This window comes from Macaca fascicularis, chromosome 11 (assembly GCF_037993035.2).
Source record: "Macaca fascicularis isolate 582-1 chromosome 11, T2T-MFA8v1.1".
In the NCBI taxonomy this organism is placed as follows: Eukaryota; Metazoa; Chordata; class Mammalia; order Primates; family Cercopithecidae; genus Macaca; species Macaca fascicularis.
The window spans coordinates 91,521,884-91,537,193 of record NC_088385.1 but is presented as its reverse complement, the minus strand read 5'-3'; the positions used below and the strand labels follow the sequence as shown (position 1 = coordinate 91,537,193).

At 34.0% G+C, this 15,310-nt stretch overlaps 1 long non-coding RNA gene across 2 annotated transcripts in view; it reads left to right on the top strand.

Annotated features, from left to right (window-relative positions):
* The first annotated feature begins 11,264 nt into the window (after window positions 1–11,264).
* The window catches only part of LOC107126749 (uncharacterized), a 96,674-nt gene continuing 92,628 nt past the window's right edge, over window positions 11,265–15,310 (top strand). For both annotated transcript variants that reach the window (XR_001483525.3, XR_010579519.1), the window contains exon 1: window positions 11,265–11,421. This is a non-coding gene — a long non-coding RNA (uncharacterized lncRNA). The remainder of the gene's footprint in view (window positions 11,422–15,310) is intronic.

Below are 15,310 nucleotides of genomic sequence, written 5' to 3'. Positions count from 1 at the left end.
CCCCAGCCGAATAAACCCCTTCCTTCTTTAACTCAGTGTCTGAGGAGTTTTGTCTGCCTCTCGTCCTGCTACAGAGCATGAGCACCAAGTAGGTCATTGGCAATTGTTACCAGGGATGGTCCAATGTCCTTAGCTTCTTACTTCTGGCTTTTAGCTGTAGAGTTCTTTTACATATTAGACATATCAGGTGTAGTTCAGGCATAGGTTTTGGGTAAACAATAATAATCATTATAATTTATTAAATATCACATAAAATTTATCACTGATTTTAAATATATAGTATCTAAAGACAATTTTAATGAAACAAAATACACCGTCTTGAAAGGACTATCTCACGTTAAGATATTGAGATTTGGGAAGGTTGAACTTAAGTAACTTGCTTAATGTTGTTCAGCTATTATACAGTAGATTTTAGAGTAGAGTCTAGTTTGACTGACTCCATCAACTTTGCTTTTTCTGCAAAGTAACTGCTTCTTAACACTGACAGTCATCACCAAGAATCCATTTAGGTGGATTTGATTGATAAGACAAATACATCTATATGGCTAACAGATCTTGTTGTTTTCATTACAGATATCTTAGCACCAGCAAAGCATAATCACAGTTTTCCTTTCTGCATGATTTCTCTTCTCCCTACCTCTCTTTAATTTAATTAAGAACTTCAAGACTAGGCACAATGGATCATACCTGTAATCTCAGCACTTTGTGAAGTTGAGGCAGGAGAGTCAGTAGGATTGCTTGAGCCCAGGAGTTTGGAACCAACCTCAGCAACATAGGGAAAACCCATCCTTAAACACAAACACACACACACACACTCTCTCTCTCTCTCTCTCTGTCTCTGTATTAGTCAGGGTTTCCTAGAGGGACAGAATTAATTTTATATGTGTATATATAATATGTATATATTATATACATATATTTTATTATAACTGTAACATATATGTACTTATATATCATATATACATATGTATATGTACTTATATATGTACTTATATATATTGTTCATATATAAGTACATATATGTTACATATATGTTACATATATGTACTTATATATCATATACACATATATATCATCTATACATACATATATATGCATATATACATATATAAATATACATACATATCATATACATACATATACATATATAATACTTTTATTGTATATGTAATATATATGTACTTATATATCTCATATATACATATATATATGTTTATTAAGTATTAACTTAGACGGTCTCACGTCCCACAATAGGCTGCCTGCAAGCCTGAGGAACAAGGAGAACCAGTCTGAGTCTCAAAAGTGAAGAACTTGGGAGTCTGATGTTTGAAGGCAGGAAGCATCCAGAAAGGGAGAAAGATGTAGGCTAGGAGGCTAAGCCAGTCTTGTCATTTCACGTTTTTCTGTCTGCTTTATGTTCACTGGCAGCTGATTTGATTGTGCCCACCAGATTAAATGTGGTCCTGCCTTCCCCAGCCCACTGATTGAAATGTTAATCTCCTTTGGCAATACCATCACAGACACACCCAGGAACAATAATACTTTGTATCCTTCAATCCAATCAAGTTGACAGTCAGTATTAACCATCACACACACACACACACACACACACACTCTTACACACACACATATTAGCCAGGTGTGATGGCCTGCTTCTCTGGTCCTGACTACTCAGGAGGAGAGGGTGGGAGTATAACTTGGGCCCAGGAGGTCAAGACTGCTGTGAGCCATGATTGTGCCACTGCACTCCAGCCTTGGCTACAGAGATCCTGTCTAAAAACAAAACAGAACAAACAACAACAACAACAAAAACAAAAATCTTCACCAACGAAAAAAAGAAAGTAGAGTGTTATGTGACTCCAGGTTTTTATTGTATACATATTAAGAAAAGTTTTCTGAAAGCTCTCTTCCCACTTTAGTGTAAGAATGGATTCATAATCTCTGACAGTAGGCATAATGCTCTTATTGCTATAATAATGCAAGGCACAAAGTCCAAAGCTAAACTACATCAAATTCACAGCGGGCCTATTATTTGCAAGACCACATAAAGAATAGGTTAATTTAAGAGGATGATATTTTATTATTTGGCACAGGGCCTACAAATACATAGTTTTTCACATACTTCAGTGGTATAAGTATTTAAAAAAAGGCACCACAAAGCAATGTAATGTTGCCACTTAGCATTTACTCATAGTTTAGTTCCTTTTAAGAAATGATTTCCCATAATTTATAAAAGAAAACAAAAATTTTATTTAAGCATCTACTTTTTGTTACATAGTTTTGTAGGTTTCTTATTTTATAAAAAAGGAAATACAAACTCAGAGAAAGTAAACTACTTGCTTGAAGTTACAGAAATTCTGTAATTTGGCAGAAACCAAGATTTATATGCAGATTATTGCCAATATAAAAACGTATTGTCCTTTAAAAGTTTATATTCATAGCAAATTTTTCATGTGGGAACTTGGTTTTTAACATTTTAAAAAATGAAGGCAAACTATTAATTTTTTCTGGAATGATACTTGAGTAGTTTTCATTCACTCACCTAGTCATTCAGTAAATACTTATTGTGTGATAGATACAGACCAGATATGTAGCTACATACAAAGCCTAAAGCAGTGAACACAGACAACATTCTGGAACCTCATGGAGTTTACATTTTAGGTAGAGGAGACAAATAATAAATTAACAAAATTTATATTACATGAGGAAATACTTTAAAGTTCTAATATATAGTAACATTGAATCATTTTATAAAGTTCTATTAAAATTGACTTTTTTGGTGTTATTGAATGAATATAAAGTTATATGACTATGAATAAAGGATGCTGAATTAATTTCTGGTATATTTGTAAGCTTATTTCACCCTTCAGTGGCTTACTGTAGCTGTTATTAGATAATATACAATAACTGTTAAATGACAAAGAAAATAAATCCTGTAATAATGTTTTGAAAAATGAGATGTTTTCAAGATTCCAGTGAATTTGTTTTGATTATTGAAGGAATGCCCTTGATATGCAAAGAATCACAAATAGTAGCAGTTATTTTTCTTTTATGTTTTAGATACCCTTCTACATGTACAGTTCCACTGTTTGGTTAAAGTTCAATATTTTTTAAAAATTCAACTAATGGCACATAAAACTGGGACAATTTTTAACAAGAAGAAAAATGATACTGCACCAAATATCTAAATTGATTCACTAGGAGATGAAGGAAAGCTGCTTGAACATCTGTATAAAATGACCCCGAGAACATGGTTCTTGTTGGATTAAATAAAGTTATTTCAGTTTGGAAATTATAGCTTATACATTCTATCGCCGCCATTTCTAACCTGTGCGTGTTTTACAAAGCCCAAACCAGATGCAAACAATTTAATGGCATTTAATGAAAACTGTGTGTGGAAACCCACAGTGGAATAATGCTCACTGGTCATTATTCAGGCTTTCCTGGAATTCCATTTATTTTACATTTGCTCCTAAATATAAAAAATATAGTAACCAATATGCCACAATATCACAGTTGCTCAACACATTGCAATTTCCTCCTTATTTTTTTACCTTGTAGACTAGTTTTATTTTATTTTTTCTTGTTTCTTTTTATTTAGGTGAAAGAAAATGGCTTTATACGATAGGAACATCATCCTTTGGTTCTGTTTTCTCCATTACACAAGACCTAACTGCACATGCAAAATTACTCTGCCCAGGGGATTGTTATTTGAAAGCTCTTTAAATCCGCTGTGAGAAAACAATCAAGAGGACATACAAATGTGATTTTAAAAAATCCCAAATTGCTACCTTTGAAGCTACATTTGCAAGATAAATGTTTCTACATTTCCATTTATTCTGTTTTTTTTTTTTTCTTTTTATAAGGCAGTGGTATGTAATAAAAAATATTTTTGTTTCTTTATTAAAACGAAAGTTCAAAAGTATCTGGATTACATTTGATATTTTATGTCACAATGCGCTTATATCCATTTTGTTTTCTAAGAAAACCTTTCAGTGTTTACCTCAGAGAAAGGCAAAACAACACTAGCATAACCTATTTGTTAAGAATCACCACATTGGCCGGGCGCGGTGGCTCAAGCCTGTAATCCCAGCACTTTGGGAGGCCGAGACGGGCGGATCACGAGGTCAGCAGATCGAGACTATCCTGGCTAACACAGTGAAACCCAGTCTCTACTAAAAAATACAAAATAAACTACCCGGGCGTGGTGGCGGGGCCTGTAGTCCCAGCTACTCGGGAGGCTGAGACAGGAGAATGGCCTAAACCCGGGAGGCGGAGCTTGCAGTGAGCTGAGATGCGGTCGCTGCACTCCAGCCTGGGCGGCAGAGCAAGACTCAGTCTCAAAAAAAAAAAAAAAGGAATAATCGAATAATCACATTATAGTTACAGAACTCTTTGGCTATATGGAATTTATTATGATTTGGGGAAAAATTGAAATAGATTTTTTTTCCTAATGTACTTTTATTTTCATATTACATATGGTGATTTTATTTTTCATGGGGCAGGGTTCAGTTAGATCAGAAATATGAAATCGCATTCAGTCCTCTCCAAACAGAGCCAGGAAATGGCAATCATTTCCAACTTCAGTCCAAAGATGAAGAGGACGGAGGGGGTTTATCTTCACTGAGAACGGGAGGGGAAGATCGTATATTTTTAAAATGCTCAATAGTCACGCAAATCAGATAAAATGGCTCATTAAAAACACATTTTCAGCTTTTCAGGAATTTGTTTTTTAATTACTCTTTAGTTTCAGTTCCTGCAGGTTTAGGATAACTCAACATTACTAAGGTCAGTGGTTCTCAAGCAAGGGAGAACCCTCACCCTTCTACCATGTGGATAAGCCTAGACTCATTTTTGATTTTCACTTCTGGAGGTGTGAGTGGCATTTAGTGAGTGGAAGACATGTGTGCTATGTTTCCAGCATACAGGACAGCTCCCACAACAAAAAATCATCTGGCACAAAATGTCAAAAGTGCTAAGGTTGAGAAACCCTGTAAAGGTATAGATAATCTTTTTATTGCCATCACAAACGCCAGTAGAAGAGTTCTATAGAATCTGTCTTCTGCCTAAATATCTAACAGTAGCAATATGCCATATGTGTAATATGGTACATCAATTACTGCAGAAAAATAATTATTCAGGAACAAAACCTGTACAATTAAGCACAATTTTTCAAAAAGTTTTTAAAAAGACATTTTCATGATTCTCTTATGCATCTTAGCCTTGCGTTAGGTTACTAAGCAAATTCCTATTCTAATAATTTGTATTGGGCTAATTTACCAGAGAAACCCTGATAAAAACTTTTGACATTTCTGATTAGAAGATATAGATAATCCCTTGGAATTCCCTCATTCATATTTGAATGTAAGCCTTTTCATGTTTTCAGTGTAGTTGAAAAGAACTCACGTAAGAATAAATTCACCCAAAGCTTTTCATGGAGTTTATTTTCTCATAGACTGTCATTTATCCTTTAGAAATCTGGGTACAAAAGAATGATCTATGCGTTCACTCATTGTTGTCTGTTATATATATTGTCAATATGACACTTCTTAGAACACTTCAGTTAAATGGTCAACAAATATTGCAGAAAACTGAGGAATATACATAAAATATTGTGAGTCAGGTATTATAAGTAATATAAAAAACATAAGGTATAACCCTGTTTTCAGAATCTTATACCATGATTTTATACTCAGCATCATTCAAAATATTTTGAAATTAAAAAAGATAAAGTTCTAATGATTCATCCACTCATTAATTCATCCAACATATGTTATCCCCAAAAATCCTCTATTACATACCCTTTGCTATACAGAGATGTCTATACGCATTCTACATACAAGGACACTGCAATTGAATATAAATATTTCATGCAAGCAGAGAATTATTCTTGATGGTTTGCTCAATGTTGTATTTTTTAAATTACTAGACGAGAGTCTGAATACTCAAGGTTTAATAAATGTTTATTGAATTAACAAATAAATTAATGGATGTATGTGGCACGACAGGAGTTCATTAGGTACACTGCCAGTGCAAAGAAGAAAATAGCATACATAGACACATCAGACGGCTTTTCATGGATGAGGTAGCATTTGAACAGGCTCTAATTTAATGAAAAGATTATTGAAAAATAATGACACAATTGGAGAGGGATGAATGATCTCAGAGGAGAAGATGATGGATTTGGTTTTTGTACAAATTAAGCTTTAAAAGATAGGGCATTCATGGTGAAATATTAGGCGGACTATTACAAATGTGATTCTGCAGCTCAAGAGAAAGGCCAGGGCTGGTGATATCAAATGAGGAGGCAGCTACTTAGTGGTAAAAGAGAGGGAGAAAAGTTGGGTAAGAAAAGAGAGCAGGGAAGAGAGATTTAAAAACTGAATGTTTGAAGAAATGAGGGATACACATATGCATCCATCTGTCTCTTCTGTGGCATACTGCCATAAAAGCCAGGAAAGAAATGATTTATAAAAGGATTATTTGCTCACAGTGACAAATAATGAAAAGAAATTAAAGAAGACAAGGCTTCAGAAAGGCCAGTGGATTTTTCATTAGGATACCAATATTTTATATACATATTTCAGGTAATAGAAATAAGCAAGGACAGGAGTTAAGGGGTAGTTTCATGAAAGAGATGTGTAAATTTCACTCCTCTTTCCACCACCACTTTCCAGGTTCACAGCCTCATTATATTTTACTTGGGCTACAGCCATAGCCTCCTAAATTGTCCTTCCTTGGCGCCATGCCTTTTATGCACAGCTGCAATGTGAATCTTGTCAAAGCTCAAATTTGAACAAATTACTCCCTGGCTCAAAAGTCATTACTGACTCATTATTTATAGTCCATTTAGTCCCAATTTTTTATCCTGGCATTCAAAGCCCTTCATTAACAGCTTCCAATCTATCTTTCTTATCTGACTCTTTCGTTTCATCTCAGTTTGAAAATTATATAACAGGTAGTTCACTGTATTTACTCCATTATTTCTTGTCTCAGGGTCTCAAAGTTTTTTCCTCATGTTTTCATTTCACTTGTCTTGTAATATCATCATTTCCATTTCTAAAGGTCAATATTCCAGACATCCTTGGCTCATAAAGATTCTCCCCATCTGAAGATGGCTTTCATTTCTCTTGTGAAGGATCTTTGAACCTTCCTCCTGGAACTTCTATGCTTCTTTCTTAATCATATTTATTTATTTTACTTGATATATAGTTTGTTCAGCATCCATTTCACATGCTTCTGTTCATGGTAGACTAGTTTAAATTAGGGACCACTCAGGTTATACAGATTTGACTCCATTCCCACGACCATTGTAAATTGTTTTCTGACACAAGTACGTAAGGCAGAAAAATGGAGCATCAACTCGTGAACTTCTTGAAATGATGAAGAATGATGTATTCCCTTTCTACTGGGGTCCCTAAAGTGACAGAATTAAAGCCTGAAGCTGCTGAGCACACGAAGAGGATCTGCTTGAGAATCAAATAAGTACAAAGAAAAAAGGAGTTGAAAAGACATGGGAGATGAAGAAAGGTCAAATTCTAATGAAAAATTCTTAACACACTGAATTCAAATATATTGTGTCACATGACATCAGAAAATATTATTCATTTGTATTCTATGTAAATGATGCCTCCAGGAATTTTGTGATGCGACAGCCTGACATTTTAGTAGTTTGAGCCAATAAACTCCCATTCTTGTATTACTTCAATTCCATTTGGTTCCTGCCACTGTCATTTACACATAAACAAACTAATACATTTATATATAGCTTTTAGAAATATTGTTCATAAAGAGAAACGTTTTGTTTTGTTTTGTTTTTTGAGATGGAGTCTTGCCTGTTGCCCAGGCTGGAGTGCAGTGGTGTGATCTTGGCTCACTGCAACTTCTGCCTCCCAGGTTTCAAGTGATTCTCCTGTCTCAGTCTCCTGAGTAGCTGTGATTACAGGTGTGCGCCCCCAGGCCCAGCTAGTTTTTTTTATTTTTGTTAGTGATGGGATTTCACCAGGTTGGAAAGGTGGTCTCAAACTCCTGACCTCAAGAGATCCACCCCTCTCGGCCACCCAAATTGCTGGGGTTACAGGCATGAGCCACTGCACCTGGCCCGAGAGGTTATTTAATACAGTGATTGCTTATGCATTTTAAATTGAAATGGTTCCCAATAGTAAACAATTTTTTTTTAATGTTTTAGCATACTCTGTTAAAATTGGTGAGTTCTAAGTTTGATAAATGTGTGTGAACAGAGTGAAAATTGAGAAATATAAATCAGTGAGAAATAATTTATGTAGTAAGTATAAAGCTAACAGTTTAAGAAAAATACCAAAGATTTATTTGAGGAAAAGAAATTTGCTTTTGAAAAATTAAATTAAAAATCTAAATACAAATGTAATTTACATTATCCAATTTTCATTACTTCTATTTATAATAATTACCATAGTTCATTTTTATGCTTTTTTAAAATTACTGGATTTTTAATGGTATAACTGAAGAACTGTGGGCAATATGCAACACTTCTGATAGATTTGAATCAAAAAATATGTCTACCTATCTGTAAATCTGTGTTTCTACCTCAGTAAGTATATCTTATATGAAATCTGGGCCCATGCTCAGTACTTAAGAAAGTAAAATGGTTTCGTAGACACACACACACACACACACACACACGTAAACTCCGGAGCTATAATAGAGCCATAATAGTGAGACATTCTGTCAGTGTTTTATAAGAAATCTAAGGAAAATAACTGTTATGATCTTTCTTTCCTCTTTGACTTGCTTGCCAATTTAAAAATTCTCCAACTCAGTCTTATTTGGCTCAGTCTTCACTATTTTTCCCCCATACATGTTTTAAACACATTAGTAAATGTCTCTATAACAAATTAAGTAAGAGATCCTGAAGAGTGTTTTATTGGTTTTAAAATTTGGTGAAAAGAAGCAGAAGGATTTGGGGAACAACGAGCACAAGGCAAAATTATTTTGCTAGTTTTATGTAGTTGAAAAGAGTGATCAGGAGAGTAGGACGTGAAAATTAATGGGTTTGTAAAATGACTAAAGTGTTTAAGTTCAAATGGGTAGAAATGTATTCTTTCAAAGGTTTGGAATGCTAGAGAGAACTATGCTTAGGTGTGGAATCATTTTCGTGATGTTATTAGTGAAAAGTCAAGTCATTCTTTTTCTGGGCTCTTTCCAAGGCAATTATGCTTAGAGATGTGAGGATAGACCAAATGACTTCTTGAAATTCTTCCTTTGATTTATTACTATCAAAATGGGTATATATAGACATAAATACACATGTACTCAATTTGAAAAAGAGCAGTGCTCCAGATATGCGTGGGCATAGCAGTTGTGTACTCCCTGCAGAAACCAATGGAAAATTCTCTGTAGAGAAATAAGTTTCTTAAGATTCAAAGAAGTTTCTCAAGATTACTTATACCCTTTGCATTGATATGCTACCTAAGACAGTTTAGTGAAAGTTTTATAATCAACCCTTAAAACTTTATCTAGCACTCTTTTCCTATTTAGAGAAGAAAAGCCAATATGTTAAATAATGAGATGCAAATTAGAAACAAACAAGGAATGAGCTTAGTTAACAAGAACAGGAAATAACCCAATATGTCTTTTTAACTACATTTATATGGTTACCAGCCAGACAGAGCAAAACATTTAAATTTCTCTTTCTGTGTAGTTCTGACTCCAGAATATACATTGTTTTTAGAAGCTCCAATATTTTCTTTAAAATGAAAAAATAAAAGACATCATAATATATAAGAAAAAAAAAAATCAAGCCATGGGTTCATACTTGGAAAAATTTAGCCTCATTCTTGGATATTTATACTCAGTGGGTTTTAAAGCTCTTATTCACTTCACACCTTACTTATGCAGTAGGAAACAAGTTAGAGGAAAACCAACGTTATTTCTCTGAGCAATTTAAGCTTAGAAAACCCTGAATGTTGATAATGTAAAAAAAATGAGAACAGATGGTGTAATCTTTACGTAAATATAAATAACTTTTCTATGATTTTCAGCAGAGCTTAAGTTTAAGCTAAAAAATATTGCTGAATGATTTTATAAATCATAGCCTTTAAGAATGAAATTAATAGTAATAAAAAAGACTTTCCACAAAGACTGTCCACTAGAAAAAGGCCTGTTTTGTAACTATCTATAACTTCATAAAACAAACTTTTATAATGAATTTTTGAATCCAAATTCTAAAAAGAGCTTTTCTTAAAATTTTTGATATAATAATTATCCGGGATTCAATGTGATATGTTTCAGAGTGCAGAAGAGAAAACTATATATTCCCGTATGGTGTAGTTTACTTTCCCCATTCCTAATCCAATAATCTAGTTTACAGTGCTCTTGGTTAGGTGATTATTTTCTCTTGCACTTAATGTATTTTCTTCATTAAGTTTGCTTGCAATGTATTCCAAAGCTTTTCAGTGAAGTCTCTCCATTCTCGTAACATTAACAGCACTCCCATTTTATGTCTACCCTGCCATATGCACTAAAGTCTGGAACTCACTACTCAAGTACAAACTATGTCCCAAGAAAGCAATTTCTAACACTTTGCACACTGTATTAGATACCTGCAAAAAGGCCTGCTATTTCTGAGAACTAAGCCACCAAAGTATCTATTCTCAAGGACACTTTAGAACCTCTAAATTTATATAAAACTAGTAGAGGTCTCTGGGTTTAATCTAGTTATTCTAATTCTAGTTTTCTTTTTGTGATTGATTTTTAAATTATGTGCCTTATATTTAGATAATGTGTAGCTTTTTTTCTCCAGTAACATTTATTGCCAAAAATCTTTTGGTCTGATATTAATACAAGAGCTAAAAAGAAATTATTTAGGCAGATAGTAAGGGCAACAGAGTCCTCAGCAACGTTTCTCTTTTAACAAAAAGCAGTCCCCAATTCATTTGTTTCCTAACAAAGAGCAGCCTGAAAAATTGAGCTGCAAACGTAGATAAGCAAGGTGGAAGCTTGCATGGGTGAATGCCAGTAGCTATGCCAACAGAAAAGGGCTACCTGGAAGCCAGGTATGTTCAACTTGGAGGCTCCATCTTCGCTCTTCTTTGCCGCCACTTGTACATTAAAGAGGCGGACAACATGGCGCAGGCCAGGTAGATAACTCATCTGCATAATAAAAGATTAAGGTGGGGCGGCCAGCTTCTTCTTAAGTTATGTAAATAGAACACCTGTTCCAACCAATCTTTCATTTCCTATGTAAATCAGACACCATCTCCTCACGCTCATCTACGAAACCATGCGCATTTCACCAGGGAACTGGTTACCCATTTTCTCTGGGACCCCTCTCTCTTCAGGAGAAAATTTTCTCTTTCTTTCGCCCATCAAACCTCCACTCTTAACCTCATTTCTGGTGTGTCTGAGTCCTGGATTTCCTTGGCGTGAGACAACGAACCCCAGGTATTACCCTAGACGAACAGCGCCGCTTCATTATACTATAGTTACTCTTAACTTTTCTTTGATTTGTATGTAGCTATATATTTTTCCACACTTTGCTTTCAATCTTTATTTGTGCTCATATTTTGGCATGTCTTTGTAAAATAACATAACCGGGGTAGGGTTTTATTTGTATGAGGTTGCTAATACAATTTGGATTGATTTCTACTATTTTATTATGGGGTTTCTTGTTCTACCTTTTTTATCCACCTCCCCAACCTCCTTTACTCCTTTCTGTTGCCTATTTTCCATCTTCTGCCTCAATAATGTAAGGATCTTTAAAGATATTAATTTCAGTGAGAACCCCCTTGATTTTAAGGTTGTTCAGTATCTTAATTGTATCTTGTATAATCCCAGAAATTAAATTTGTTTAGATTTTATCTACATTTCCGATTTTATTTACTCACCATTATTTTTGCATCTTAGACTTTTCTTTTGGATCTATTTAACTATTTTTTTTGCTGTATAAACGAAAGAACTCCCTCAGGTTATATCATCTTAGTTTTTATTTCGGCTAAAAGTATTTTTAATGGACTCTTATTGTTAAATAACTGATACATGATTTTACCTTGTCATTTCTTTCCAATTATTTGTGTATATTCTGATTTTCATTGTGGAAGTTGAAAATATCAACTATCTGATTAATTTTTATTTAATTTTAATTTTTGTAAGCATTAAATTTGTATTTTTTAAATGTGGCTTCTTTTGAGATATTCTTTTTACCTTCATTCACCTGAAGATTCGTGATGTTATGTTTTAGTTTCAAATTTCTTCCTATTCATCATAATAAGGCCTTTATTGCTTCCCTAAATCTGATTATTTGTATTTTTGGTCAGTCCTGGAAATCTCATCCAGTAGATCTTTGAATCGTGTCTCTCATCCCTACTTTATTTTCTCTCTGAAACTCTTCATTCTATCTTTCTCATGTCTTAATATTTTGGCATTATGGGAAAAATCTTCAAATACGTTTTCTAGTTCACAAATTCCTTCTTCAGATGTGTTCAATATTTAGTACATAAAAAATAAGTTACTTAGTTTTAACTGTCACTTTTTTTTTCATATCTTGAGGATCTATTTGGTCCTTTTTAAAAACTCCACAGGATTTTTTTTTTTTTTTCAAATCTTTTGTTTCTTTGTTATATTTTAATCCTTTCTTTTAATTTTAAACATATTAAATTCTTTATTTCATATTCTATCTTATATAATACTGAAAATTGCACTTTTTATGGATGGATTTCTGTTTGCTATTATTTCTACTGCTCCTGCTGGCTTGTTTCATTATTTATTTTATGACTTTAACTTTGAGCTCAATTTCTGTAGGAATTTACCTATGGTAAGACATTGAGCTCTGGGTTGACGGTGATTTCTTTCGGGGGAAGTTATATTTCCTTCGCCAGGCATCTGGGACAGTACCAATCTGGAACTACTTTAAATTCAATTCTGATTTGTAATTAGAAATTCTTAGGGGAAGATATTTTTCGCCTGTACCTATCCAGAACCAAGGCTGAGACAGTCAATCTTCATAGCATCTCCTTTTGGGTTAAGGTATTACATGAAGGCATCCATCCAAATTCTCTTTTTGCACAGGCTGTAGGCTTTGCTCTCCATCACACACTTATGTGGAGCTGTAGACAAGGAATGGCAGATGTCCTGGGGAAAGCTGTTGGCTTTAGTTTTTGATGGCCCCTCTAGAGTCATGTTTCTTATAATTTTTTTTATCTAGGGGTTTTCTTCTCTTTATTGCTAGTTCGGTTATAAATTTAAAGAGAATTCATATATAATATGTGCAGCATTTTTAGTTTTTCAGTTTTGAATGGATTTCTCCAGTCATCATGTCTATCATATTTGCAGAAACAGAAGTGCTTAGACAAACTCTATGTATTTATTATGGACAGAAAAATATGCTTAGTTTTGTAATGAATACATGGGGACCATCCACCTCATAAGCCTAATTATATAGTATTCTGCTTTGAATAGAGCTTCCTCAAAATTCATATTTACCTGAAACTTGTGAATGTGGCATTATTTGGAAATGAAGTCTTTGCAATGAGGTCCTATAGTTAACTTAAGAGGTCACATAGATTAAGGAGGACCCTATATTTAATATTTCTAGTATTTTTATACAAGTGGAAGAACCACAGAGATAGACACACACATCAAGCATGCAATGTGACAACAAAGACAGAGATTAGAGTCTTGCATCTACAAGCCAAGGAATCCCAAGGATTGCGTGCAACTACTAAAAGTTAAGATGAATATATGGAGTAGATTCTTCCTTGGCACTTCCAGAAGGATCTAACCTTAATTTCAGACTTCTAGCTTCCCGAATCATGAGAGAATAAATTTTTGTTATTTTAATTTATTTTTTTAATAAATTTTTGTTAAAACTTTCTGGTAATTTGTTACAATAGCTCTAAGAAACAAACACGTATTTACCATAGGATTCCTGATTTTCTTCTAATGTATTCATCATGTTTCATTTGCATCTGTGGACTTGCATAATAGTCACTCTCTATATAGAAAGTATTTTTTCATGCCTAAATCTCTTAGGCATTATGGTAGAAACTTTAATTCTATGAAATGGTAAGGGAGTAGATTCATATAAAGTTCATAACATGTCTAAAGAGGAAACTGAACATCACTTAATCATTTTGATGTATTAATCACTAGTAGATAATACAAGTAGATTCTAAACAGCTAAAAATCAGAACTCGTGTGATAACCTTTTTAGAAATAAAACAAACTAAAGTAGTCTATAATGTATTCATAATAGATAAATTTTCATGTGGAAACTGCTAGAATAATTTTCCAAAAATTTTAATGACTATATAACCTATGACATATACACACTGATATATGATGTTATATTGGCTTCTCGTTTGAAGAAGTATTGTGATACATTGTTGCTTGAGGTAAATATTGACTTTAGAACTTGGATATTCAATATTTACTGCATCCATCAATGTGTATCAAGAGTCCCTGGATCATTCAATATTTCCTTAGTGTTAAACGAAGTAGCAGGAGTAAAAACTGTTTATCTTTTTTTGTGCCTTTAGCAGAATTTATAGACAATGTATTTGGAATCAGAAGCAAACAAATGACTCCAATAACATGATTTATTTTTTCTTCTTTTTTTTCTTTTTTCTTTTTTTTGAGATGGAGTCTTGCTCTCTGGCACCCAGGCTGGAGTGCAGTGGTGGGATCTCCGCTCACTGCAACCTCTGCCTTCCGGGTTCAAGCTATTCTCCTGCCTCAGCCTCCCAAGTAGCTGGGACTACAAGCACATGTAGACACACCCAGATAATTTTTTGTATTTTAGTAGAGACAGAGTTTCACCGTGTTGCCCAGCCTGGTCGCGAACTCCTGAGCTCAGGCAATCTGCCCACCTCTCCCTCCCAAAGTACTGTGATTACAGGCATGAGCCACCGCTCCTGGCCCAACGTGATTTTTTAAAAGCTACCTATTGCTCAAGGTGTGTATGTGTGTGTGTGTGTGTGTGTGTGTGTGTGTGTGTGTTTTCACATGCCTACACTAGTGACACAGAACAGATGGAACTATAATCTAGATTGTACTGAGTTATTACCAGGAGATTTAAGAAGGGATCATGTAGTTATGATGTTGAGATAAATTCCCAGGGACCATTTGTTTTCTTATATTGACTTCTTTTTCATCTTTAACACTGTCAAAATACCTCTTTTTGTTATTCCATAATTACAGTCATGTACTATATAAGAATGTTTCACTCAATGAAAGATGGCACATACAAAAGTGGTATCATAAAATTATAATAGAGCTAATAGAGTTACTATCACCTAGTGATATCATAGCTGTTCTAACTTCATAGAACCATACA